The sequence below is a fragment of the Oncorhynchus gorbuscha genome, unplaced genomic scaffold (genome assembly GCF_021184085.1).
Source record: "Oncorhynchus gorbuscha isolate QuinsamMale2020 ecotype Even-year unplaced genomic scaffold, OgorEven_v1.0 Un_scaffold_785, whole genome shotgun sequence".
In the NCBI taxonomy this organism is placed as follows: Eukaryota; Metazoa; Chordata; class Actinopteri; order Salmoniformes; family Salmonidae; genus Oncorhynchus; species Oncorhynchus gorbuscha.
Window position 1 is genome coordinate 284,937 of NW_025745811.1, and position 27,564 is coordinate 312,500.

The window sequence follows — 27,564 nt, forward strand, 5'->3', positions numbered from 1 at the left end:
CGCAATTACAGCATGGAATACAAAACAAGGAACCGATGGAACAGGAACGGATCACAAAGGAATAAATAGGGAGTCTAATCAGGGGGAAAGGATCGGGAACAGGTGTGGGAAGACTAAATGATGATTAGGGAATAGGAACAGCTGGGAGCAGGAGCGGAACGACGACAGAGAAGAGAGAGCGAGAGAGTGAAAGGGGAGGGGGAGAGAGAGGGATAGAACCAAACAAGACCAGCAGAGGAAACGAATAGCATGGGGAGCACAGGGACAAGACATGACAATAAATGACAACATGACAGTGCCCCCCACTCACCGGCGCCTCCTGGCGCACTCGAGGAGGAGGAATCCAGCGGCAACGGGAGGAAATCATCGATGAGCGAACGGTCCAGCACGTCCCGAGACGGAACCCAACTCCTCTCCTCAGGACCGTAACCCTCCCAATCCACTAGGTATTGTGACCCGTCCCCGAGAACGCATGTCCATACTTTTATGTACCTTGTAAATAGGTGCGCTCGACAAGGGACGGGAGGGGGGAGGAAGACGAACGGTCTGCCAAGAAAGGGCTTAACACAGGAGACATGGAAGACAGGATGGACGCGACGAAGATGTCGCGGAAAAACGAGTCGCACAGCGACAGGATTGACGACCTGGGAGACACGGAACGGACCAATGAACCATGGAGTCAACTTACGAGAAGCTGTCGTAAGAGGAAGGTTGCGAGTGGAAAGCCACACTCTCTGGCCGCAACAATACCTTGGACTCTTAATCCTGCGTTTATTGGCGGCTCTCACCGTCTGTGCCCTGTAACGGCAAAGTGCAGACCTCACCCTCCTCCAGGTGCGCTCACAACGTTGGACAAACGCTTGAGCGGAGGAACGCTGGACTCGGCAAGCTGGGGATGAGAACAGAGGAGGCTTGCAACCCAGACTACTCTGAAACGGAGATAACCCGGTAGCAGGCTAAGGAAGCCAATTGTGAGCCGTATTCTGCCCAGGGGAGCTGTTCTGCCCAAGACGCAGGGTTCCTGAAAGAAAGGCTACAGAGATGCGACCAATCGTCTGATTGGCCCTCTGCTTGACCAAGTTAGATTGGGGATGAAACCCGAAGAGAGACTGACGGACGCACTAATCAAACGACAGAACTCCTCCAAAACTGTGACGTGAATTATGGACCTCTGTCTGAAACGGCGTCTAACGGAGGCCATGAATCCTGAATACATTCTCAATAATGATTTGTGCCGTTCTCCTTAGCGGAAGGAAGTTTAGCGAGGGAATGGGAATGTGCCGCCTTAGAGAACCTATCGACAACCGTCAGAATCACAGTCTTCCCCGCAGACAAAGGCAGACCGGTAATGAAGTCTAAGGCAATGTGAGACCATGGTCGAGAAGGAATGGGGAGCGGTCTGAGACGACCGGCAGGAGGAGAGTTACCCGACTTAGTCTGCGCGCAGTCCGAACAGGCAGCCACGAAACGGCGCGTGTCACGCTCCTGAGTCGGCCACCAAAAGCGCTGGCGAATAGACGCAAGAGTGCCTCGAACACCGGGATGACCCGCTAACTTGGCAGAGTGAGCCCACTGAAGAACAGCCAGACGAGTGGAAACAGGAACGAAAAGGAGGTTACTAGGACAAGCGCGCGGCGACGCAGTGTGCGTGAGTGCTTGCTTAACCTGTCTTTCAATTCCCCAGACTGTTAACCCGACAACACGCCCATAAGGAAGAATCCCCTCGGGATCAGTAGAAGCCACAGAAGAACTAAACAGACGGGATAAGGCATCAGGCTTGGTGTTCTTGCTACCCGGACGGTAAGAAATCACAAACTCGAAACGAGCGAAAAACAACGCCCAACGAGCTTGACGGGCATTAAGTCGTTTGGCAGAACGGATGTACTCAAGGTTCTTATGGTCTGTCCAAACGACAAAAGGAACGGTCGCCCTCCAACCACTGTCGCCATTCGCCTAGGGCTAAGCGGATGGCGAGCAGTTCACGGTTACCCACATCATAGTTGCGCTCAGATGGCGACAGGCGATGAGAAAAATAAGCGCAAGGATGAACCTTATCGTCAGACTGGAAGCGCTGGGATAGAATGGCTCCCACGCCTACCTCTGAAGCGCCAACCTCGACAATGAATTGTCTAGTGACGTCAGGAGTAACGAGGATAGGAGCGGACGTAAAACGTTCTTTTAGAAGATCAAAAGCTCCCTGGGCGGAACCGGACCACTTAAAACACGTCTTGACAGAAGTAAGAGCTGTGAGAGGGGCAGCAACTTGACCGAAATTACGAATGAAACGCCGATAGAAATTAGCGAAACCTAAAAAGCGCTGCAACTCGACACGTGACCTTGGAACGGGCCAATCACTGACAGCTTGGACCTTAGCGGAATCCATCTGAATGCCTTCAGCGGAAATAACGGAACCGAGAAAAGTAACGGAGGAGACATGAAAAGAGCACTTCTCAGCCTTTACGTAGAGACAATTCTCTAAAAGGCGCTGTAGAACACGTCGAACGTGCTGAACATGAATCTCGAGTGACGGAGAAAAAATCAGGATATCGTCAAGATAGACAAAAACGAAAATGTTCAGCATGTCTCTCAGAACATCATTAACTAATGCCTGAAAAACAGCTGGCGCATTGGCGAGACCGAACGGCAGAACCCGGTACTCAAAATGCCCTAACGGAGTATTAAACGCCGTTTTCCACTCGTCCCCCTCTCTGATGCGCACGAGATGGTAAGCGTTACGAAGGTCCAACTTAGTAAAGCACCTGGCTCCCTGCAGAATCTCGAAGGCTGATGACATAAGGGGAAGCGGATAACGATTCTTAACCGTTATGTCATTCAGCCCTCGATAATCCACGCAGGGGCGCAGAGTACCGTCCTTCTTCTTAACAAAAGAACCCCGCCCCGGCCGGAGAGGAAGAAGGCACTATGGTACCGGCGTCAAGAGACACAGACAAATAATCCTCGAGAGCCTTACGTTCGGGAGCCGACAGAGAGTATAGTCTACCTCGAGGAGGAGTGGTCCCCGGAAGGAGATCAATACTACAATCATACGACCGGTGAGGAGGAAGGGAGTTGGCTCGGGACCGACTGAAGACCGTGCGCAGATCATGATATTCCTCCGGCACTCCTGTCAAATCGCCAGGTTCCTCCTGAGAAGTAGGGACAGAAGAAACGGGAGGGATGGCAGACATTAAACACTTCACATGACAAGAAACGTTCCAGGATAGGATAGAATTACTAGACCAATTAATAGAAGGATTATGACATACTAGCCAGGGATGACCCAAAACAACAGGTGTAAACGGTGAACGGAAAATCAAAAAAGAAATAGTCTCACTGTGGTTACCAGATACTGTGAGGGTTAAAGGTAGTGTCTCAAATCTGATACTGGGAAGATGACTACCATCTAAGGCGAACATGGGCGTAGGCTTATCTAACTCTCTGAAAGGAATGTCATGTTTCCGAACCCATGCTTCGTCCATGAAACAACCCTCAGCCCCAGAGTCTATCAAGGCACTACATGTAGCGCCCGAACCGGTCCAGCGTAGGTGGACCGACAAAGTAGTACAGGACTTTGATGGAGAGACTTGAGTAGTTGCGCTCACCTGTAGCCCTCCGCTTACAGATGAGCTCTGGCTTTTACTGGACATGAATTAACGAAATGTCCAGCAACTCCACAATAGAGGCACAGGCGGTTGGTGATCCTCCGTTCCCTCTCCTTATTCGAGATGCGAATCCCTCCCAGCTGCATGGGCTCAGTCTCAAAGCCAGAGGGGGAGATGGCTGCGATGCCATCTGTTGTTACACAAGTGCGTACCTAACGACAAGTTATTCTTTCTTATACCGGAGTTGAACCTACGCCACCTGGGTGAAAACCAGGAATCCTATTCAACGTTTAAAAACCCTTGTATAATTTGAATCTACATAACATTTAACATTTCCTGTTGCTGGAGGGAATACTGTTGTGTTATGTGAAACCACTGCAATTTGATCCTCCTGTTGTTGCATGAATTTTACTGCAGAGCAAGAAATGCAACCATTAAGTAAATTCAACGTTTAAAAAGCCTTGTATAATTTGAATCTACATAACTTGTCACATTTCCTGTTGCTGAGGGAATATTGTTGTGTTGTGAGAAACTGCTGCATCTGTTGTTACACAAGTGGGTACCTTACGAAAAGATATTGTTTCCCATACCACCTGGGTGAAAACCAGGAATCCTAACCGCTAGACCATATGGGAAGACACATACTTAAAATACACATCACAGACAAATCTTTAAATGTTGACATTATGCCTGTTGGATTCAAAAACTACATCTTTTTTTCTCAGAGATGTTGGGGAATGTCCAGATGAAATCCATCTAAAATGTGTTTAAAGTGAGAACAGCCAGAAACACTGAAAGGTATACAGTATCATTCCCAGCTTGATTTCAGTCAATTAAATAAAGTATTGAGCCAGCCAGGAGTAAAACCTAGAATCTTCTGATCCGTAGTCAGACACGTTATCCATTTCACCACTGGCCCAACGTCTAAGCTAAAGTCAGGTCACAGCTAGACCAGTGTTCACAGTCATGGCGTCTGTCAACAACAAGGTTCCTTGGTTTTCTGTTTCAGATGCATATCTTAATTTGATCCTCCTGTTGTTGCATGAATTTTACTGCAGAGCAAGAAATGCAGCCATGAAGTCTATTCAACGTTTAAAAAGCCTTGTATAATTTGAATCTACATAACATGTCACATTTCCTGTTGCTGAGGGAATATTGTTGTGTTGTGAGAAACTGCTGCATCTGTTGTTACACAAGTGGGTACCTAACGAAAATATATTGTTTCCATACCGGCAGTTGAACCTAGTCTACCTGGGTGAAAACCAGGAATCCTAACCGCTAGACCATATGGGAAGACACATACTATATATGAATGAGTGATGGTACAGAGCAGCATACAGTAGATGGTATCGAGTACAGTATATACATATGAGATGAGTGTGTAGACAAAGTAAACAAAGTGGCATAGTTAAAGTGGCTAGTGATACATGTGTTACATAAGGATGCAGTCGATGATGTAGAGTACAGTATATACATATGCATATGAGATGAATAATGTAGGGTAAGTAACATTATATAAGGTAGCATTGTTTAAAGTGGCTAGCGATATATTTACATCATTTCCCATCAATTCCCATTATTAAAATGGCTGGAGTTGGGTCAGTGTCAATGACAGTGTGTTGGCAGCAGCCACTCAATGTTAGTGGTGGCTGTTTAACAGTCTGATGGCCTTGAGATAGAAGCTGTTTTTCAGTCTCTCGGTCCCAGCTTTGATGCACCTGTACTGACCTCGCCTTCTGGATGATAGCGGGGTGAACAGGCAGTGGTTCGGGTGGTTGATGTCCTTGATGATCTTTATGGGCTTCCTGTAACAACGGGTGGTGTAGGTGTCCTGGAGGGCAGGTAGTTTGCCCCCGGTGATGCGTTGTGCAGTCCTCACTACCCTCTGGAGAGCCTTACGGTTGAGGGCGGAGCAGTTGCCGTACCAGGCGGTGATACAGCCCGCCAGGATGCTCTCGATTGTGCATCTGTAGAAGTTTGTGAGTGCTTTTGGTGACAAGCCGAATTTCTTCAGCCTCCTGAGGTTGAATAGGCGCTGCTGCGCCTTCTTCACGACGCTGTCAGTGTGAGTGGACCAATTCAGTTTGTCTGTGATGTATGCCGAGGAACTTAAAACTAGCTACCCTCTCCACTACTGTTCCATCGATGTGGATAGGGGGTGTTCCCTCTGGTGTTTCCTGAAGTCCACAATCATCTCCTTAGTTTTGTTGACGTTGAGTGTGAGGTTATTTTCCTGACACCACACTCCGAGGGCCCTCCCTCCTCCCTGTAGGCCGTCGTCGTTGTTGGTAATCAAGCCTACCACTGTTGTGTCGTCTGCAAACTTGATGATTGAGTTGGAGGCGTGCGTGGCCACGCAGTCGTGGGTGAACAGGGAGTACAGGAGAGGGCTCAGAACGCAGACAAATCTTTAAATGTTGATATTATGCCTGTTGGATTCAAAAACTACATCTTTTTTTCTCAGAGATGTTGGGGAATGTCCAGATGAAATCCGTCTAAAATGTGTTTGAAGTGAGAACAGCCAGAAGCACTGAAAGGTATACAGTATCATTCCCAGCTTGATTTCAGTCAATTAAATAAAGTATTGAGCCAGCCAGGAGTCGAACCTAGAATCTTCTGATCCGTAGTCAGACACGTTATCCATTGCGCCACTGGCCCCACGTCTAAGCTGAAGTCAGGTCACAGCTAGAACAGTGTACACAGTCATGGCGTCTGTCAACAAAAAAGGTTCCTTGGTTTTCTGTTTCAGATGCATATGTTAATTTGATCCTCCTGTTGTTGCATGAATTTTACTGCAGAGCAAGAAATGCAGCCATGAAGTGTATTCAACGTTTAAAAAGCCTTGTATAATTTTAATCTACATAACAAGTCACATTTCCTGTTGCTGAGGGAATATTGTTGTGTTGTGAGAAACTGCTGCATCTGTTGTTACACAAGTGGGTACCTAAAGAAAATATATTATTTCCCATACCGGGAGTTAAACCCGGCCACCTGGGTGAAAACCAGGAATCCTAACCGCTAGACCATATGGGAAGACACATACTTAAAAATTCACATCACAGACAAATCTTTAAAAGTTGACATCATGCCTGTTGGATTTAAAAGCTACATATTTTTTTCTCAGAGATGTTGGGGAATGTCCAGATGAAATACGTGTAAAATGTGTTTGAAGTGAGAACAGCCAGAAGCACTGAAAGGTATACAGTATCATTCACAGCTTGATTTAAGTCAATTAAACATATATTTAGCAAGCCAGGAGTCAAACCTAGAATCTTCTGATCTGTAGTCAGACACGTTATCCATTGTGCCACTGGCCCCACGTCTAAGCTGAAGTCAGGTCACAGCTAGACCAGTGTACACAGTCAAGCGTCTGTCAAAAACAAGGTTTTCTGTTTCAGAAGCATATTTTAATTTGATCCTCCTGTTGTTGCATGAATTTTACTACAGGGCAAGAAATGCAGCCATGAAGTCTATTCATCGTTTAAAAAGCCTTGTATAATTTGAATCTACATGACATGTCACATTTGCTGAGGGAATACTGTTTTGTGAAACTGCTGAATCTGTTGTTACACAAGTGCGTACCTAACGATGAGTTATTCTTTCCCATCCCGGGAGTTGAACCCTGGCCACCTGGGTGAAAACCAGGAATCCTAAACGCTAGACCATATGGGAAAACACATAATTAAAATACACATCACAGACAAATCTTTAAATGTTGACATTATGCCTGTTGGATTCAAAAGCTACATTTTTTTTCTCAGAGGTGATGGGGAATGTCCAGATGAAATCCGTCTAAAATGAGTTTGAAGTGAGAACAGCCAGAAGCACTGAAAGCTAACAGTATCATTCCCAGCTTGATTTCAGTCAATTAAATAAACTATTGAGGCAGCCAGGAGTCAAACCTTGAATGTTCTGGTCTGTAATTAGACACATTATCCATTGCGCCACTGGCACCACGTCTAAGTTGAAGTCAGGTCACAGCTAGACCAGTTTACACAGTCATAGCGTCTGTCAACAACAAGGTTCCTTGGTTTTCTGTTTCAGATGCATATCTTAATTTGATCCTCCTGTTGTTGCATGAATTTTACTGCAGAGCAAGAAATCCAGCCATGAAGTTTATTCAACGTTTAAAAAGCTTTGTATAATTTCAATATACATAACATGTCACATTTCCTGTTGCTGAGGGAATATTGTTGTGTTGTGTGAAACTGCTGCATCTGTTGTTACACAAGTGGGTACCTAACGAAAAGATATTCTTTCCCATACCGGGAGTTGAACCTAGGCCACCTGGGTGAAAACCAGGAATCCTAACCGCTAGACCATATGGGAAGACACATACTTAAAATACACATCACAGACAAATCTTTAAATGTTGACATTATGCCTGTTGGATTCAAAACTACATCTTTTTTTCTCAGAGATGTTGGGGAATGTCCAGATGAAATCCATCTAAAATGTGTTTAAAGTGAGAACAGCCAGAAACACTGAAAGGTATACAGTATCATTCCCAGCTTGATTTCAGTCAATTAAATAAAGTATTGAGCCAGCCAGGAGTAAAACCTAGAATCTTCTGATCCGTAGTCAGACACATTATCCATTTCACCACTGGCCCAACGTCTAAGCTAAAGTCAGGTCACAGCTAGACCAGTGTTCACAGTCATGGCGTCTGTCAACAACAAGGTTCCTTGGTTTTCTGTTTCAGATGCATATCTTAATTTGATCCTCCTGTTGTTGCATGAATTTTACTGCAGAGCAAGAAATGCAGCCATGAAGTCTATTCAACGTTTAAAAAGCCTTGTATAATTTGAATCTACATAACATGTCACATTTCCTGTTGCTGAGGGAATATTGTTGTGTTGTGAGAAACTGCTGCATCTGTTGTTACACAAGTGGGTACCTAACGAAAATATATTGTTTCCATACCGGCAGTTGAACCTAGTCTACCTGGGTGAAAACCAGGAATCCTAACCGCTAGACCATATGGGAAGACACATACTATATATGAATGAGTGATGGTACAGAGCAGCATACAGTAGATGGTATCGAGTACAGTATATACATATGAGATGAGTGTGTAGACAAAGTAAACAAAGTGGCATAGTTAAAGTGGCTAGTGATACATGTGTTACATAAGGATGCAGTCATGATGTAGAGTACAGTATATACATATGCATATGAGATGAATAATGTAGGGTAAGTAACATTATATAAGGTAGCATTGTTTAAAGTGGCTAGCGATATATTTACATCATTTCCCATCAATTCCCATTATTAAAATGGCTGGAGTTGGGTCAGTGTCAATGACAGTGTGTTGGCAGCAGCCACTCAATGTTAGTGGTGGCTGTTTAACAGTCTGATGGCCTTGAGATAGAAGCTGTTTTTCAGTCTCTCGGTCCCAGCTTTGATGCACCTGTACTGACCTCGCCTTCTGGATGATAGCGGGGTGAACAGGCAGTGGTTCGGGTGGTTGATGTCCTTGATGATCTTTATGGGCTTCCTGTAACAACGGGTGGTGTAGGTGTCCTGGAGGGCAGGTAGTTTGCCCCCGGTGATGCGTTGTGCAGTCCTCACTACCCTCTGGAGAGCCTTACGGTTGAGGGCGGAGCAGTTGCCGTACCAGGCGGTGATACAGCCCGCCAGGATGCTCTCGATTGTGCATCTGTAGAAGTTTGTGAGTGCTTTTGGTGACAAGCCATTTCTTCAGCCTCCTGAGGTTGAATATTGGCGCTGTGCGCCTTCTTCACGTTGCTGTCAGTGTGAGTGGACCAATTCAGTTTGTCTGTGATGTGTATGCCGAGGAACTTAAAACTAGCTACCCTCTCCACTACTGTTCCATCGATGTGGATAGGGGGGTGTTCCCTCTGGTGTTTCCTGAAGTCCACAATCATCTCCTTAGTTTTGTTGACGTTGAGTGTGAGGTTATTTTCCTGACACCACACTCCGAGGGCCCTCCCCTCCTCCCTGTAGGCCGTCTCGTCGTTGTTGGTAATCAAGCCTACCACTGTTGTGTCGTCCGCAAACTTGATGATTGAGTTGGAGGCGTGCGTGGCCACGCAGTCGTGGGTGAACAGGGAGTACAGGAGAGGGCTCAGAACGCACCCTTGTGGGGCCCCGTGTTGAGGATCAGCGGGGAGGAGATGTTGTTGCCTACCCTCACTGGCACCACGTCTAAGCTGAAGTCAGGTCACAGCTAGACAAATGTACACAGTCATAGCGTCTGTCAACAACAAGGTTCCTTGGTTTTCTGTTTCAGATGCATATGTTAATTTGATCCTCCTGTTGTTGCATGAATTTTACTGCAGAGCAAGAAATGCAGCCATGAAGTGTATTCAACGTTTAAAAAGCCTTGTATAATTTTAATCTACATAACAAGTCACATTTCCTGTTGCTGAGGGAATATTGTTGTGTTGTGAGAAACTGCTGCATCTGTTGTTACACAAGTGGGTACCTAAAGAAAATATATTCTTTCCCATACCGGGAGTTGAACCCGGCCAGAGATGTTGGGGAATGTCCAGATGAAATCTGTCTAAAATGTGTTTGAAGTGAGAACAGCCAGAAGCACTGAAAGGTATACAGTATCATTCCCAGCTTGATTTCAGTCAATTAAATAAAGTATTGAGCCAGCCAGGAGTCGAACCTAGAATCTTCTGATCCGTAGTCAGACACGTTATCCATTGCGCCACTGGCCCCACGTCTAAGCTGAAGTCAGGTCACAGCTAGAACAGTGTACACAGTCATGGCGTCTGTCAACAAAAAGGTTCCTTGGTTTTCTGTTTCAGATGCATATGTTAATTTGATCCTCCTGTTGTTGCATGAATTTTACTGCAGAGCAAGAAATGCAGCCATGAAGTGTATTCAACGTTTAAAAAGCCTTGTATAATTTTAATCTACATAACAAGTCACATTTCCTGTTGCTGAGGGAATATTGTTGTGTTGTGAGAAACTGCTGCATCTGTTGTTACACAAGTGGGTACCTAAAGAAAATATATTATTTCCCATACCGGGAGTTGAACCCGGCCAACTGGGTGAAAACCAGGAATCCTAACCGCTAGACCATATGGGAAGACACATACTTAAAATACACATCACAGACAAATCTTTAAAAGTTGACATCATGCCTGTTGGATTTAAAAGCTACATATTTTTTTCTCAGAGATGTTGGGGAATGTCCAGATGAAATACGTGTAAAATGTGTTTGAAGTGAGAACAGCCAGAAGCACTGAAAGGTATACAGTATCATTCACAGCTTGATTTAAGTCAATTAAACCATATATTTAGCAAGCCAGGAGTCAAACCTAGAATCTTCTGATCTGTAGTCAGACACGTTATCCATTGTGCCACTGGCCCCACGTCTAAGCTGAAGTCAGGTCACAGCTAGACCAGTGTACACAGTCACAGCGTCTGTCAAAAACAAGGTTTTCTGTTTCAGAAGCATATTTTAATTTGATCCTCCTGTTGTTGCATGAATTTTACTACAGGGCAAGAAATGCAGCCATGAAGTCTATTCATCGTTTAAAAAGCCTTGTATAATTTGAATCTACATGACATGTCACATTTGCTGAGGAATACTGTTTTGTGAAACTGCTGAATCTGTTGTTACACAAGTGCGTACCTAACGATGAGTTATTCTTTCCCATCCCGGGAGTTGAACCCTGGCCACCTGGGTGAAAACCAGGAATCCTAAACGCTAGACCATATGGGAAAACACATAATTAAAATACACATCACAGACAAATCTTTAAATGTTGACATTATGCCTGTTGGATTCAAAAGCTACATTTTTTTCTCAGAGGTGATGGGGAATGTCCAGATGAAATCCGTCTAAAATGAGTTTGAAGTGAGAACAGCCAGAAGCACTGAAAGCTAACAGTATCATTCCCAGCTTGATTTCAGTCAATTAAATAAACTATTGAGGCAGCCAGGAGTCAAACCTTGAATGTTCTGGTCTGTAATTAGACACATTATCCATTGCGCCACTGGCACCACGTCTAAGTTGAAGTCAGGTCACAGCTAGACCAGTTTACACAGTCATAGCGTCTGTCAACAACAAGGTTCCTTGGTTTTCTGTTTCAGATGCATATCTTAATTTGATCCTCCTGTTGTTGCATGAATTTTACTGCAGAGCAAGAAATCCAGCCATGAAGTTTATTCAACGTTTAAAAAGCTTTGTATAATTTCAATATACATAACATGTCACATTTCCTGTTGCTGAGGGAATATTGTTGTGTTGTGTGAAACTGCTGCATCTGTTGTTACACAAGTGGGTACCTAACGAAAAGATATTCTTTCCCATACCGGGAGTTGAACCTAGGCCACCTGGGTGAAAACCAGGAATCCTAACCGCTAGACCATATGGGAAGACACATACTTAAAATACACATCACAGACAAATCTTTAAATGTTGACATTATGCCTGTTGGATTCAAAAACTACATCTTTTTTCTCAGAGATGTTGGGGAATGTCCAGATGAAATCCATCTAAAATGTGTTTAAAGTGAGAACAGCCAGAAACACTGAAAGGTATACAGTATCATTCCCAGCTTGATTTCAGTCAATTAAATAAAGTATTGAGCCAGCCAGGAGTAAAACCTAGAATCTTCTGATCCGTAGTCAGACACATTATCCATTTCACCACTGGCCCAACGTCTAAGCTAAAGTCAGGTCACAGCTAGACCAGTGTTCACAGTCATGGCGTCTGTCAACAACAAGGTTCCTTGGTTTTCTGTTTCAGATGCATATCTTAATTTGATCCTCCTGTTGTTGCATGAATTTTACTGCAGAGCAAGAAATGCAGCCATGAAGTCTATTCAACGTTTAAAAAGCCTTGTATAATTTGAATCTACATAACATGTCACATTTCCTGTTGCTGAGGGAATATTGTTGTGTTGTGAGAAACTGCTGCATCTGTTGTTACACAAGTGGGTACCTAACGAAAATATATTGTTTCCATACCGGCAGTTGAACCTAGTCTACCTGGGTGAAAACCAGGAATCCTAACCGCTAGACCATATGGGAAGACACATACTATATATGAATGAGTGATGGTACAGAGCAGCATACAGTAGATGGTATCGAGTACAGTATATACATATGAGATGAGTGTGTAGACAAAGTAAACAAAGTGGCATAGTTAAAGTGGCTAGTGATACATGTGTTACATAAGGATGCAGTCGATGATGTAGAGTACAGTATATACATATGCATATGAGATGAATAATGTAGGGTAAGTAACATTATATAAGGTAGCATTGTTTAAAGTGGCTAGCGATATATTTACATCATTTCCCATCAATTCCCATTATTAAAATGGCTGGAGTTGGGTCAGTGTCAATGACAGTGTGTTGGCAGCAGCCACTCAATGTTAGTGGTGGCTGTTTAACAGTCTGATGGCCTTGAGATAGAAGCTGTTTTTCAGTCTCTCGGTCCCAGCTTTGATGCACCTGTACTGACCTCGCCTTCTGGATGATAGCGGGGTGAACAGGCAGTGGTTCGGGTGGTTGATGTCCTTGATGATCTTTATGGGCTTCCTGTAACAACGGGTGGTGTAGGTGTCCTGGAGGGCAGGTAGTTTGCCCCCGGTGATGCGTTGTGCAGTCCTCACTACCCTCTGGAGAGCCTTACGGTTGAGGGCGGAGCAGTTGCCGTACCAGGCGGTGATACAGCCCGCCAGGATGCTCTCGATTGTGCATCTGTAGAAGTTTGTGAGTGCTTTTGGTGACAAGCCGAATTTCTTCAGCCTCCTGAGGTTGAATAGGCGCTGCTGCGCCTTCTTCACGACGCTGTCAGTGTGAGTGGACCAATTCAGTTTGTCTGTGATGTGTATGCCGAGGAACTTAAAACTAGCTACCCTCTCCACTACTGTTCCATCGATGTGGATAGGGGGGTGTTCCCTCTGGTGTTTCCTGAAGTCCACAATCATCTCCTTAGTTTTGTTGACGTTGAGTGTGAGGTTATTTTCCTGACACCACACTCCGAGGGCCCTCCCTCCTCCCTGTAGGCCGTCTCGTCGTTGTTGGTAATCAAGCCTACCACTGTTGTGTCGTCCGCAAACTTGATGATTGAGTTGGAGGCGTGCGTGGCCACGCAGTCGTGGGTGAACAGGGAGTACAGGAGAGGGCTCAGAACGCACCCTTGTGGGGCCCCGTGTTGAGGATCAGCGGGGAGGAGATGTTGTTGCCTACCCTCACTGGCACCACGTCTAAGCCGAAGTCAGGTCACAGCTAGAGAAATGTACACAGTCATAGCGTCTGTCAACAACAAGGTTCCTTGGTTTTCTTTTTCAGATGCATATCTTAATTTGATCCTCCTGTTGTTGCATGAATTTTACTGCAGAGCAAGAAATGCAGCCATGAAGTGTATTCATCGTTTAAAAAGCCTTGTATAATTGGAATCTACATGACATGTCACATTTGCTGTTGCTGAGGGAATATTGTTGTGTTTTGTGAAACTGCTGAATCTGTTGTTACACAAGTGCGTACCTAATGACAAGTTATACTTTCCCATACCGGTAGTTGAACACGGGCCACCTGGGTGAAAACCAGGAATCCTAACCGCTAGACCATATGGGAAGCCAAATACTTAAAATACACATCACAGACAAATCTTTAAATGTTGACATTATGCCTGTTGGATTCAAAAACTACATATTTTTTTCTCAGAGATGTTGGGGAATGTCCAGATGAAATCCGTCTAAAATGTGTTTAAAGTGAGAACAGCCAGAAGCACTGAAAGGTATACAGTATCATTCCCAGCTTGATTTCAGTCAATTAAATAAAGTATTGAGCCAGCCAGGAGTTGAACCTAGAATCTTCTGATCCGTAGTCAGACACGTTATCCATTGCGCCACTGGCGCCACATCTAAACTGAAGTCAGATCACAGCTAGACCAGTGTACACAGTCATGGCGTCTGTCAACATCAAGGTTCCTTGGTTTTCTGTTTCAGATGCATATCTTAATTTGATCCTCCTGTTGTTGCATGCATTTTACTGCAGAGCAAGAAATGCAGCCATGAAGTGCATTCAACGTTTAAAAAGCCTTATATAATTTGAATCTACATAACAAGTCACATTTCCTGTTGCTGAGGGAATATTGTTGTGTTGTGAGAAACTGCTGCATCTGTTGTTACACAAGTGCGTACCTAACGACAAGATATTCTTTCCCATACCGGGAGTTGAACCCAGGCAACCTGGGTGAAAACCAGGAATCCTAACTGCTAGACCATATGGGAAGACACATACTTAAAATACACATCACAGACAAATCTTTAAATGTTGACATTATGCCTGTTGGATTTAAAAGCATCTGTTGTTACACAAGTGGATACCCTACGAAAATATATTCTTTCCCATACCAGGAGTTGAACCCGGGCCACCTGGGTGAAAAACAGGAATCCTAACCGCTAGACCATACGGGAAGACACATACTTAAAAATTCACATCACAGACAAGTCTTTAAATGTTAACATTATGCCTGTTGGATTTAAAAGCTACATCTTTTTTTCTCAGAGATGTTGGGGAATGTCCAGATGAAATCCGTCTAAAATGTGTTTGAAGTGAGAACAGCCAGAAGCACTGAAAGGTATACAGTATCATTCCCAGCTTGATTTCAGTCAATTAAACAAAGTATTGAGCCAGCCAGGAGTCGAACATAGAATCTTCTGAATCATAGTCAGACACGTTATCCATTGCGCCACTGGCCCCAGATCTAAGCTGAAGTCAGGTCACAGCTAGACCAGTGTACACAGTCATAGCGTCTGTCAACAACAAGTTTCCTTGGTTTTCTGTTTAAGATGCATATCTTAATTTGATCCTCCTGTTGTTGCATGAATTTTACTGCAGAGCAAGAAATGCAGCCATGAAGTGTATTCAACGTTTAAAAAGACTTGTATAATTTGAATCTACATGACATGTCACATTTCATGTTGCTGAGGGAATATTGTTGTATTGTGAGAAACTGCTGCATCTGTTGTTACACAAGTACGTACCTTACGACAAGATATTCTTTCCCATACCAGGAGTTGAACCCGGGCCACCTGGGTGAAAACCAGGAATCCTAACCGCTAGACCATATGGGTAGACACAAACTTAAAATACACATCACAGACAAATCTTTAAATGTTGATATTATGCCTGTTGGATTCAAAAACTACATCTTTTTTTCTCAGAGATGTTGGGGAATGTCCAGATGAAATCCGTCTAAAATGTGTTTGAAGTGAGAACAGCCAGAAGCACTGAAAGGTATACAGTATCATTCCCAGCTTGATTTCAGTCAATTAAATAAAGTATTGAGCCAGCCAGGAGTCGAACCTAGAATCTTCTGATCCGTAGTCAGACACGTTATCCATTGCGCCACTGGCCCCACGTCTAAGCTGAAGTCAGGTCACAGCTAGAACAGTGTACACAGTCATGGCGTCTGTCAACAAAAAGGTTCCTTGGTTTTCTGTTTCAGATGCATATGTTAATTTGATCCTCCTGTTGTTGCATGAATTTTACTGCAGAGCAAGAAATGCAGCCATGAAGTGTATTCAACGTTTAAAAAGCCTTGTATAATTTTAATCTACATAACAAGTCACATTTCCTGTTGCTGAGGGAATATTGTTGTGTTGTGAGAAACTGCTGCATCTGTTGTTACACAAGTGGGTACCTAAAGAAAATATATTATTTCCCATACCGGGAGTTGAACCCGGCCAACTGGGTGAAAACCAGGAATCCTAACCGCTAGACCATATGGGAAGACACATACTTAAAATACACATCACAGACAAATCTTTAAAAGTTGACATCATGCCTGTTGGATTTAAAAGCTACATATTTTTTTCTCAGAGATGTTGGGGAATGTCCAGATGAAATACGTGTAAAATGTGTTTGAAGTGAGAACAGCCAGAAGCACTGAAAGGTATACAGTATCATTCACAGCTTGATTTAAGTCAATTAAACCATATATTTAGCAAGCCAGGAGTCAAACCTAGAATCTTCTGATCTGTAGTCAGACACGTTATCCATTGTGCCACTGGCCCCACGTCTAAGCTGAAGTCAGGTCACAGCTAGACCAGTGTACACAGTCACAGCGTCTGTCAAAAACAAGGTTTTCTATTTCAGAAGCATATTTTAATTTGATCCTCCTGTTGTTGCATGAATTTTACTACAGGGCAAGAAATGCAGCCATGAAGTCTATTCATCGTTTAAAAAGCCTTGTATAATTTGAATCTACATGACATGTCACATTTGCTGAGGGAATACTGTTTTGTGAAACTGCTGAATCTGTTGTTACACAAGTGCGTACCTAACGATGAGTTATTCTTTCCCATACCGGGAGTTGAACCCTGGCCACCTGGGTGAAAACCAGGAATCCTAAACGCTAGACCATATGGGAAAACACATAATTAAAATACACATCACAGACAAATCTTTAAATGTTGACATTATGCCTGTTGGATTCAAAAGCTACATTTTTTTTCTCAGAGGTGATGGGGAATGTCCAGATGAAATCCGTCTAAAATGTGGTTGAAGTGAGAACAGCCAGAAGCACTGAAAGGTATACAGTATCATTCCCAGCTTGATTTCAGTCAATTAAACAAATTATTGAGCAAGCCAGGAGTCGAACCTAGAATCTTCTGACCCGTAGTCAGACACGTTATCCATAGCACCACTGGCCCTACAGCTAAGCTTAAGTCAGGTCACAGCTAGACCAGTGTACACAGTCATAGTGTCTGTCAACAACAAGGTTCCTGGGTTTTCTGTTTCAGATGCATATCTTAATTTGATCCTCCTGTTGTTGCATGAATTTTACTGCAGAGCAAGAAATCCAGCCATGAAGTTTATTCAACGTTTAAAAAGCTTTGTATATACATAACATGTCACATTTCCTGTTGCTGAGAGAATATTGTTTTGTTGTGTGAAACTGCTGCATCTGTTGTTACACAAGTGGGTACCTAACGATAAGATGATCTTTCCCATACTGGGAGTTGAACCCTGGCCACCTGGGTGAAAACCAGGAATCCTAACCGCTAGACCATATGGGAAAACACATACTTACTCCTTGTTTTTCAGTTTCAGATGCATGTCTTAATTTGATCCTCCTGTTGTTGCATGAATTTTACTGCAGAGCAAGAAATGCAGCCATGAAGTTTATTCAACGTTTAAAAAGCTTTGTATAATTTGAATCTACATAACATGTACATTTCCTGTTGCTGAGGGAATATTGTTGTGTTGTGAGAAACTGCTGCATCTGTTGTTACACAAGTGGATACCCTACGAAAATATATTCTTTCCCATAACGGGAGTTGAAACCAGGAATCCTAACCGCTAGACCATATGGGAAGATACATACTGAAAAATACACATCACAGACAAATCTTTAAATGTTGACATTATGACTGTTGGATTTAAAAGCGACATCTTTTTTTCTCAGAGATGTTGGGGAATGTCCAGATGATTTCGGTCAATTCAATAAAATGATTTCGGTCAGTTCAATAAAGTATTGAGCCAGCCAGGAGTTGAAACTAGAATCTTCTGATCCGTAGTCAGACACTTTATCCATTGCGCCACTGGCCCCACGCCTAAACTGAAGTCAGGTCACAGCTAGACCAGTGTACACAGTCATGGCGTCTGTCAACATCAAGGTTCCTTGGTTTTCTGTTTCAGATGCATATCTTAATTTGATCCTCCTGTTGTTGCATGAATTTTACTGCAGAGCAAGAAATGCAGCCATGAAGTGTATTCAACGTTTAAAAAGCTTTGTATAATTTGAATCTACATAACAAGTCACATTTCCTGTTGCTGAGGGAATCTTGTTGTGTTGTGAGAAACTGCTGCATCTGTTGTTACACAAGTGGGTACCTAACGAAAATATATTCTTTCCCATACCGGGAGTTGAACCCGGGCCACCTGGGTGAAAACCAGGAATCCTAACCGCTAGACCATATGGGATGACACATACTTAAAATACACATCACAGACAAATCTTTAAATGTTGACATTATGCCTGTTGGATTTAAAAGCTACATCTTTTTTTCTCAGAGATGTTGGGGAATGTCCAGATGAAATCCGTCTAAAATGTGTTTAAAGTGAGAACAGCCAGAAGCACTGAAAGGTATACAGTATCATTCCCAGCTTGATTTCAGTCAATTAAACAAATTATTGAGCAAGCCAGGAGTCAAACCTAGAATCTTCTGATCCGTAGTCAGACACGTTATCCATAGCACCACTGGCCCTACATCTAAGCTTAAGTCAGGTCACAGCTAGACCAGTGTACACAGTCATAGTGTCTGTCAACAACAAGGCTCCTTGGTTTTCTGTTTCAGATGCATATCTTAATTTGATCCTCCTGTTGTTGCATGAATTTTACTGCAGAGCAAGAAATCCAGCCATGAAGTTTATTCAACGTTTAAAAAGCTTTGTATATACATAACATGTCACATTTCCTGTTGCTGAGAGAATATTGTTTTGTTGTGTGAAACTGCTGCATCTGTTGTTACACAAGTGGGTACCTAACGATAAGATGATCTTTCCCATACCGGGAGTTGAACCCTTGCCACCTGGGTGAAAACCAGGAATCCTAACCGCTAGACCATATGGGAAAACACATACTTACTCCTTGTTTTTCGGTTTCAGATGCATGTCTTAATTTGATCCTCATGTTGTTGCATGCATTTTACTGCAGAGCAAGAAATGCAGCCATGAAGTTTATTCAATGTTTAAATCTTTGTATAATTTGAATCTACATAACATGTACATTTCCTGTTGCTGAGGGAATATTGTTGTGTTGTGAGAAACTGCTGCATCTGTTGTTACACAAGTGCGTACCTAATGACAAGTTATTCTTTCCCATACCGGGAGTTGAACCTGGGCCACCTGGGTGAAAACCAGGAATCCTAACCGCTAGACCATATGGGAAGACACATACTTAAAATACACATCACAGACAAATCTTTAAATGTTGACATTATGCCTGTTGGATTCAAAAACTACATCTTTTTTCTCAGAGATGTTGGGGAATGTCCAGATGAAATCCGTCTAAAATGTGTTTAAAGTGAGAACAGCCAGAAGCACTGAAAGGTATACAGTATCATTCCCAGCTTGATTTCAGTCAATTAAACAAAGTATTGAGCCAGCCAGGAGTCGAACCTAGAATCTTCTGATCAATAGTCAGACACGTTATCCATTGCGCCAGTGGCAACACGTCTAAGCTGAAGTCAGGTCACAGCTAGACCAGTGTACACAGTCATAGCGTTTCTCAACAACAAGGTTCCTTGGTTTTCTGTTTCAGATGCATATCTTAATTTGATCCTCCTGTTGTTGCATGAATTTTACTGCAGAGCAAGAAATGCAGCCATGAAGTGTATTCAACGTTTAAAAAGCCATGTATAATTTGAATCTACATAACAAGTCACATTTCCTGTTGCTGAGGGAATATTGTTGTGTTGTGAGAAACTGCTGCATCTGTTGTTACACAAGTACGTACCTAACGACAATATATTCTTTCCCATACCGGGAATTGAAACCTGGCCACCTGGGTGAAAACCAGGAATCCTTACCGCTAGACCATATGGGAAGAAACATACTTAAAATACACATCACAGTCAAATCTTTAAATGTTGACATTATGCCTGTATACAGTATCATTCCCAGCTTGATTTCAGTCAATTAAATAAAGTATTGAGCCAGCCAGGAGTCGAACCTAGAATCTTCTGATCCGTAGTCAGACACGTTATCCATTTCACCACTGGCACCACGTCTAAGCTGAAATCAGGTCACAGCTAGACCAGTGTACACAGTCATGGCATCTGTCAAAAACAAGGTTCCTTGGTTTTCTGTTTCAGATGCATATCTTAATTTGATCCTCCTGTTGTTGCATGAATTTTACTGCAGAGCAAGAAATGCAGCCATGAAGTGTATTCATCGTTTAAAAAGCCTTGTATAATTTGAATCTACATGACATGTCACATTTGCTGTTGCTGAGGGAATACTGTTTTGTGAAACTGCTGAATCTGTTGTTACACAAGTGCGTACCTAACGATGAGTTATTCTTTCCCATACCAGGAGTTGAACCCGGGACACCTGGGTGAAAACCAGGAATCCTAACCACTAGACCATATGGGAAAACACATACTTACTCCTTGTTTTTCGGTTTCAGATGCATGTCTTAATTTGATCCTCATGTTGTTGCATGAATTTTACTGCAGAGCAAGAAATGCAGCCATGAAGTTTATTCAACGTTTAAATCTTTGTATAATTTGAATCTACATAACATGTACATTTCCTGTTGCTGAGGGAATATTGTTGTGTTGTGAGAAACTGCTGCATCTGTTGTTACACAAGTGCGTACCTAATGACAAGTTATTCTTTCCCATACCGGGAGTTGAACCTGGGCCACCTGGGTGAAAACCAGGAATCCTAACCGCTAGACCATATGAGAAGACACATACTTAAAATACACATCACAGACAAATCTTTAAATGTTGACATTATGCCTGTTTGATTCAAAAACTACATCTTTTTTTCTCAGAGATGTTGGGGAATGTCCAGATGAAATCCGTCTAAAATGTGTTTAAAGTGAGAACAGCCAGAAGCACTGAAAGGTATACAGTATCATTCCCAGCTTGATTTCAGTCAATTAAACAAAGTATTGAGCCAGCCAGGAGTCGAACCTAGAATCTTCTGATCCGTAGTCAGACACGTTATCCATTGCGCCAGTGGCAACACGTCTAAGCTGAAGTCAGGTCACAGCTAGACCAGTGTACACAGTCATAGCGTTTCTCAACAACAAGGTTCCTTGGTTTTCTGTTTCAGATGCATATCTTAATTTGATCCTCCTGTTGTTGCATGAATTTTACTGCAGAGCAAGAAATGCAGCCATGAAGTGTATTCAACGTTTAAAAAACGTTATATAATATGAATCTACATAACATGTCACATTTCCTGTTGCTGAGTGAATATTGTTGTGTTGTGTGAAAGTACTGCATCTGTTGTTACACAAGTGCGTACCTAATGACAAGTTATTCTTTCCCATACCGGGAGTTGAACCCGGGCCACCTGGGTGAAAACCAGGAATACTAACCGCTAGACCATATGGGAAGACACATACTTAAAAATTCACATCACAGACAAATCTTTAAATGTTAACATTATGCCTGTTGGATTTAAAAGCTACATCTTTTTTTCTCAGAGATGTTGGGGAATGTCCAGATGAAATCCGTCTAAAATGTGTTTGAAGTGAGAACAGCCAGAAGCACTGAAAGGTATACAGTATCATTCCCAGCTTGATTTCAGTCAATTAAACAAAGTATTGAGCCAGCCAGGAGTCAAACATAGAATCTTCTGAATCATAGTCTGACACGTTATCCATTGCGCCACTGGCCCCAGATCTAAGCTGAAGTCAGGTCACAGCTAGACCAGTGTACACAGTCATAGCGTCTGTCAACAACAAGTTTCCTTGGTTTTCTGTTTAAGATGCATATCTTAATTTGATCCTCCTGTTGTTGCATGAATTTTACTGCAGAGCAAGAAATGCAGCCATGAAGTCTATTCAACGTTTAAAAAGCCATGTATAATTTGAATCTACATAACAAGTCACATTTCCTGTTGCTGAGGGAATATTGTTGTGTTGTGAGAAACTGCTGCATCTGTTGTTACACAAGTACGTACCTAACGACAATATATTCTTTCCCATACCGGGAATTGAAACCTGGCCACCTGGGTGAAAACCAGGAATCCTTACCGCTAGACCATATGGGAAGAAACATACTTAAAATACACATCACAGTCAAATCTTTAAATGTTGACATTATGCCTGTATACAGTATCATTCCCAGCTTGATTTCAGTCAATTAAATAAAGTATTGAGCCAGCCAGGAGTCGAACCTAGAATCTTCTGATCCGTAGTCAGACACGTTATCCATTTCACCACTGGCACCACGTCTAAGCTGAAATCAGGTCACAGCTAGACCAGTGTACACAGTCATGGCATCTGTCAAAAACAAGGTTCCTTGGTTTTCTGTTTCAGATGCATATCTTAATTTGATCCTCCTGTTGTTGCATGAATTTTACTGCAGAGCAAGAAATGCAGCCATGAAGTGTATTCATCGTTTAAAAAGCCTTGTATAATTTGAATCTACATGACATGTCACATTTGCTGTTGGAATACTGTTTTGTGAAACTGCTGAATCTGTTGTTACACAAGTGCGTACCTAACGATGAGTTATTCTTTCCCATACCAGGAGTTGAACCCGGGACACCTGGGTGAAAACCAGGAATCCTAACCGCTAGACCATGTGTATTTTAAGTATGTGTCTTCCCATATGGTCTAGCGGTTAGGATTGCTGACACCACACTCCGAGGGCCCTCACCTCCTCCCTGTAGGCCGTCTCGTCGTTGTTGGTAATCAAGCCTACCACTGTTGTGTCGTCCGCAAACTTGATGATTGAGTTGGAGCGTGCGTGGCCACGCAGTCGTGGGTGAACAGGGAGTACAGGAGAGGGCTCAGAACGCACCCTTGTGGGGCCCCCGTGTTGAGGATCAGCGGGGAGGAGATGTTGTTGCCTACCCTCACTGGCACCACGTCTAAGCTGAAGTCAGGTCACAGCTAGACAAATGTACACAGTCATAGCGTCTGTCAACAACAAGGTTCCTTGGTTTTCTGTTTCAGATGCATATCTTAATTTGATCCTCCTGTTGTTGCATGAATTTTACTGCAGAGCAAGAAATGCAACCATGAAGTGTATTTAACGTTTAAAAAGCCTTGTATAATTTGAATCTACATAACATGTCACATTTCCTGAGCGAATATTTTTGTGTTGTGAGAAACTGCTGCATCTGTTGTTACACAAGTGCGTACCTAACGACAATATATTCTTTCCCATACCGGGAGTTGAACCCAGGCAACCTGGGTGAAAACCAGGAATCCTAACTGCTAGACCATATGGGAAGACACATACTTAAAATACACATCACAGACAAATCTTTAAATGTTGACATTATGCCTGTTGGATTTAAAAGCAACATCTTTTTTTTCTCAGAGAGGTTGGGGAATGTACAGATGAAATCCATCTATAATGTGTTTGAAGTGAGAACAGCCAGAAGCACTGAAAGGTAAACAGTATCATTCCCAGCTTGATTTCAGTCAATTAAGTAAATTATTGAGCGAACCAGGAGTCGAACCTAGAATCTTCTGATCCGTAGTCAGACACGTTATCCATTGCGCCACTGGCACCACGTCTAAGTTGAAGTCAGGTCACAGCTAGACCAGTGTACACAGTCATAGCATCTGTCAAAAACAAGGTTCCTTGGTTTTCTGTTTCAGATGCATATGTTAATTTGATTCTCCTGTTGTTGCATGAATTTTACTGCAGAGCAAGATATGCAGCCATGAAGTGTATTCAACGTTTAAAAAACGTTATATAATATGAATCTACATAACATGTCCCATTTCCTGTTGCTGAGTGAATATTGTTGTGTTGTGTGAAAGTACTGCATCTGTTGTTACACAAGTGCTTACCTAATGACAAGTTATTCTTTCCCATACCGGGAGTTGAACCCGGGCCACCTGGGTGAAAACCAGGGATCCTAACCGCTAGACCATATGGGAAGACACATACTTAAAATACACATCACAGACAAATCTTTAAATGTTGACATTATACCTGTTGGATTTAAAAGCTACATCTTTTTTTCTCAGAGATGTTGGGGAATGTCCAGATGAAATCCGTCTAAAATGTGTTTAAAGTGAGAACAGCCAGAAGCACTGAAAGGTATACAGTATCATTCCCAGCTTGATTTCAGTCAATTAAACAAAGTATTGAGCAAGCCAGGAGTCAAACCTAGAATCTTCTGATCCGTAGTCAGACACGTTATCCATTGCGCCACTGGCCCCACGTCTAAGCTAAAGTCAGGTCACAGCTAGACCAGTGTACACAGTCATAGCATCTGTCAAAAAAAAGGTTCCTTGGTTTTCTGTTTCAGATGCATATGTTAATTTGATCCTCCTGTTGTTGCATGAATTTTACTGCAGAGCAAGAAATGCAGCCATGAAGTGTATTCAACGTTTAAAAATAATTGTATAATTCGAATCTACATGACATGTCACATTTCATGTTGCTGAGTGAATATTGTTGTGTTGTGTGAAAGTACTGCATCTGTTGTTACACAAGTGCGTACCTAATGACAAGTTATTCTTTCCCATACCGGGAGTTGAACCCGGCCACATGGGTGAAAACCAGGAATCCTAACCTCTAGACCATATGGGAAGACACATACTTAAAATACACATCACAGACAAATCTTTAAATGTTGACATCATGCTTGTTGGATTTAAAAGCTACATCTTTTTTTCTCAGAGATTTTGGGGAATGTCCAGATGAAATCCGTCTAAAATGTGTTTAATGTGAGAACAGCCAGAAGCACTGAAAGGTATACAGTATCATTCCCAGCTTAAAATACACATCACAGTCAAATCTTTAAATGTTGACATTATGCCTGTTTGATATAAAAGCTACATCTTTTTTTAATACAGTATCATTCCCTGCTTGATTTCAGTCAATTAAACAAAGTATTGAGACAGCCAGGAGTCGAACCTAGAATCTTCTAATCCGTAGTCAAACAAGTTATCCATTGCGCCACTGGCAACACGTCTAAGATGAAGTCAGGTCACAGCTAGACCAGTGTACACAGTCATAGCGTTTCTCAACAACAAGGTTCCTTGGTTTTCTGTTTCAGATGCATATGTTAATTTGATCCTCCTGTTGTTGCATGAATTTTACTGCAGAGCAAGAAATGCAGCCATGAAGTGTATTCAACGTTTAAAAAACGTTATATAATATGAATCTACATAACATGTGACATTTCCTGTTGCTGAGGGAATATTGTTTTGTGAAACTGCTGCATCTGTTGTTACACAAGTGCGTACCTAACGACAAGTTATTCTTTCTTATACCGGGAGTTGAACCTAGGCCACCTGGGTGAAAACCAGGAATCCTATTCAACGTTTAAAAACCCTTGTATAATTTGAATCTACATAACAAGTCACATTTCCTGTTGCTGAGGGAATATTGTTGTGTTGTGAGAAACTGCTGCATCTGTTGTTACACAAGTGGGTACCTTTCGAAAAGATATTCTTTCCCATACCACCTGGGTGAAAACCAGGAATCCTATTCAACGTTTAAAAACCCTTGTATAATTTGAATCTACATAAAATGTAACATTTCCTGAGGGAATACTGTTGAGTTCTGAGAAAATGTTGCATCTTTTGTTACACAAGTGAGTACCTAACAACAAGATATTCTTTCCCATACCGGGAGTTGAACCCAGGCAACCTGGGTGAAAACCAGGAATCCTAACTGCTAGACCATATGGGAAGACACATACTTAAAATACACATCACAGACAAATCTTTAAATGTTGACATTATGCCTGTTGGATTTAAAAGCAACATCTCTTTTCTCAGAGAGGTTGGGGAATGTCCAGATGAAATCCATCTATAATGTGTTTGAAGTGAGAACAGCCAGAAGCACTGAAAGGTAAACAGTATCATTCCCAGCTTGATTTCAGTCAATTAAGTAAATTATTGAGCAAGCCAGGAGTCGAACCTAGAATCTTCTGATCCGTAGTCAGACACGTTATCCATTGCGCCACTGGCCCCACATCTAAGCTTAAGTCAGGTCATAGCTAGACCAGTGTACACAGTCATAGCGTCTCTCAACAACAAGGTTCCTTGGTTTTCTGTTTCAGATGCATATCTTAATTTGATCCTCCTGTTGTTGCATGAATTTTACTGCAGAGCAAGAAATGCAGCCATGAAGTGTATTCAACGTTTAAAAAACATTATATAATATGAATCTACATAACATGTCACATTTCCTGTTGCTGAGTGAATATTGTTGTGTTGTGTGAAAGTACTGCATCTGTTGTTACACAAGTGCGTACCTAATGACAAGTTATTCTTTCCCATACCGGGAGTTGAACCCAGGCCACCTGGGTGAAAACCAGGAATCCTAAACGCTAGACCATATGGGAAGACACATACTTAAAATACATATCACAGACAAATCTTTAAATGTTGACATCATGCCTGTTGGATTCAAAAACTACATCTTTTTTTCTCAGAGATGTTGGGGAATGTCCAGATGAAATCTGTCTAAAATGTGTTTGAAGTGAGAACAGCCAGAAGCACTGAAAGGTATACAGTATCATTCCCAGCTTGATTTCAGTCAATTAAATAAAGTATTGAGCCAGCCAGGAGTCGAACCTAGAATCTTCAGATCCGTAGTCAGACACATTATCCATTGCGCCACTGGCCCCACGTCTAAGCTGAAGTCAGGTCACAGCTAGAACAGTGTACATAGTCATGGCGTCTGTCAGCAAAAAGGTTCCTTGGTTTTCTGTTTCAGATGCATATGTTAATTTGATCCTCCTGTTGTTGCATGAATTTTACTGCAGAGCAAGAAATGCAGCCATGAAGTGTATTCAACGTTTAAAAAGCCTTGTATAATTTTAATCTACATAACAAGTCACATTTCCTGTTGCTGAGGGAATATTGTGTTGTGAGAAACTGCTGCATCTGTTGTTACACAAGTGGGTACCTAAAGAAAATATGTTCTTTCCCATACCGGGAGTTGAACACGGCCACCTGGGTGAAAACCAGGAATCCTAACCGCTAGACCATATGGGAAGACATATACTTAAAATACACATCACAGACAAATCTTTAAATGTTGACATTATGCCTGTTGGATTCAAAAACTACATCTTTTTTCTCAGAGATGTTGGGGAATGTCCAGATGAAATCCGTCTAAAATGTGTTTAAAGTGAGAACAGCCAGAAGCACTGAAAGATATACAGTATCATTCCGAGCTTGATTTCAGTCAATTAAATAAAGTATTGAGCCTGTCAGGAGTCGAACCTAGAATCTTCTGATCTGTAGTCAGACACGTTATCCATTGCGCCACTGGCCCCACGTCTAAGCTGAAGTC

At 42.5% G+C, this 27,564-nt stretch overlaps 4 non-coding genes across 4 annotated transcripts; all 4 read right to left on the reverse strand.

The window, feature by feature from the left end:
• Nucleotides 1-6,187: 6,187 nt before the first annotated feature.
• Nucleotides 6,188-6,260, reverse strand: trnar-acg. The gene has a single exon. It is a non-coding gene; the product is annotated as a tRNA-Arg (tRNA).
• A 3,958-nt stretch (nt 6,261-10,218) lies between these two features.
• On the reverse strand, nt 10,219-10,291 carry trnar-acg. The gene has a single exon. It is a non-coding gene; the product is annotated as a tRNA-Arg (tRNA).
• A 5,595-nt stretch (nt 10,292-15,886) lies between these two features.
• Nucleotides 15,887-15,959, reverse strand: trnar-acg. The gene has a single exon. It is a non-coding gene; the product is annotated as a tRNA-Arg (tRNA).
• A 2,498-nt stretch (nt 15,960-18,457) lies between these two features.
• trnae-uuc lies at nt 18,458-18,529 on the reverse strand. Its single transcript has one exon. It is a non-coding gene; the product is annotated as a tRNA-Glu (tRNA).
• Between the last annotated feature and the right edge of the window lie 9,035 nt (nt 18,530-27,564).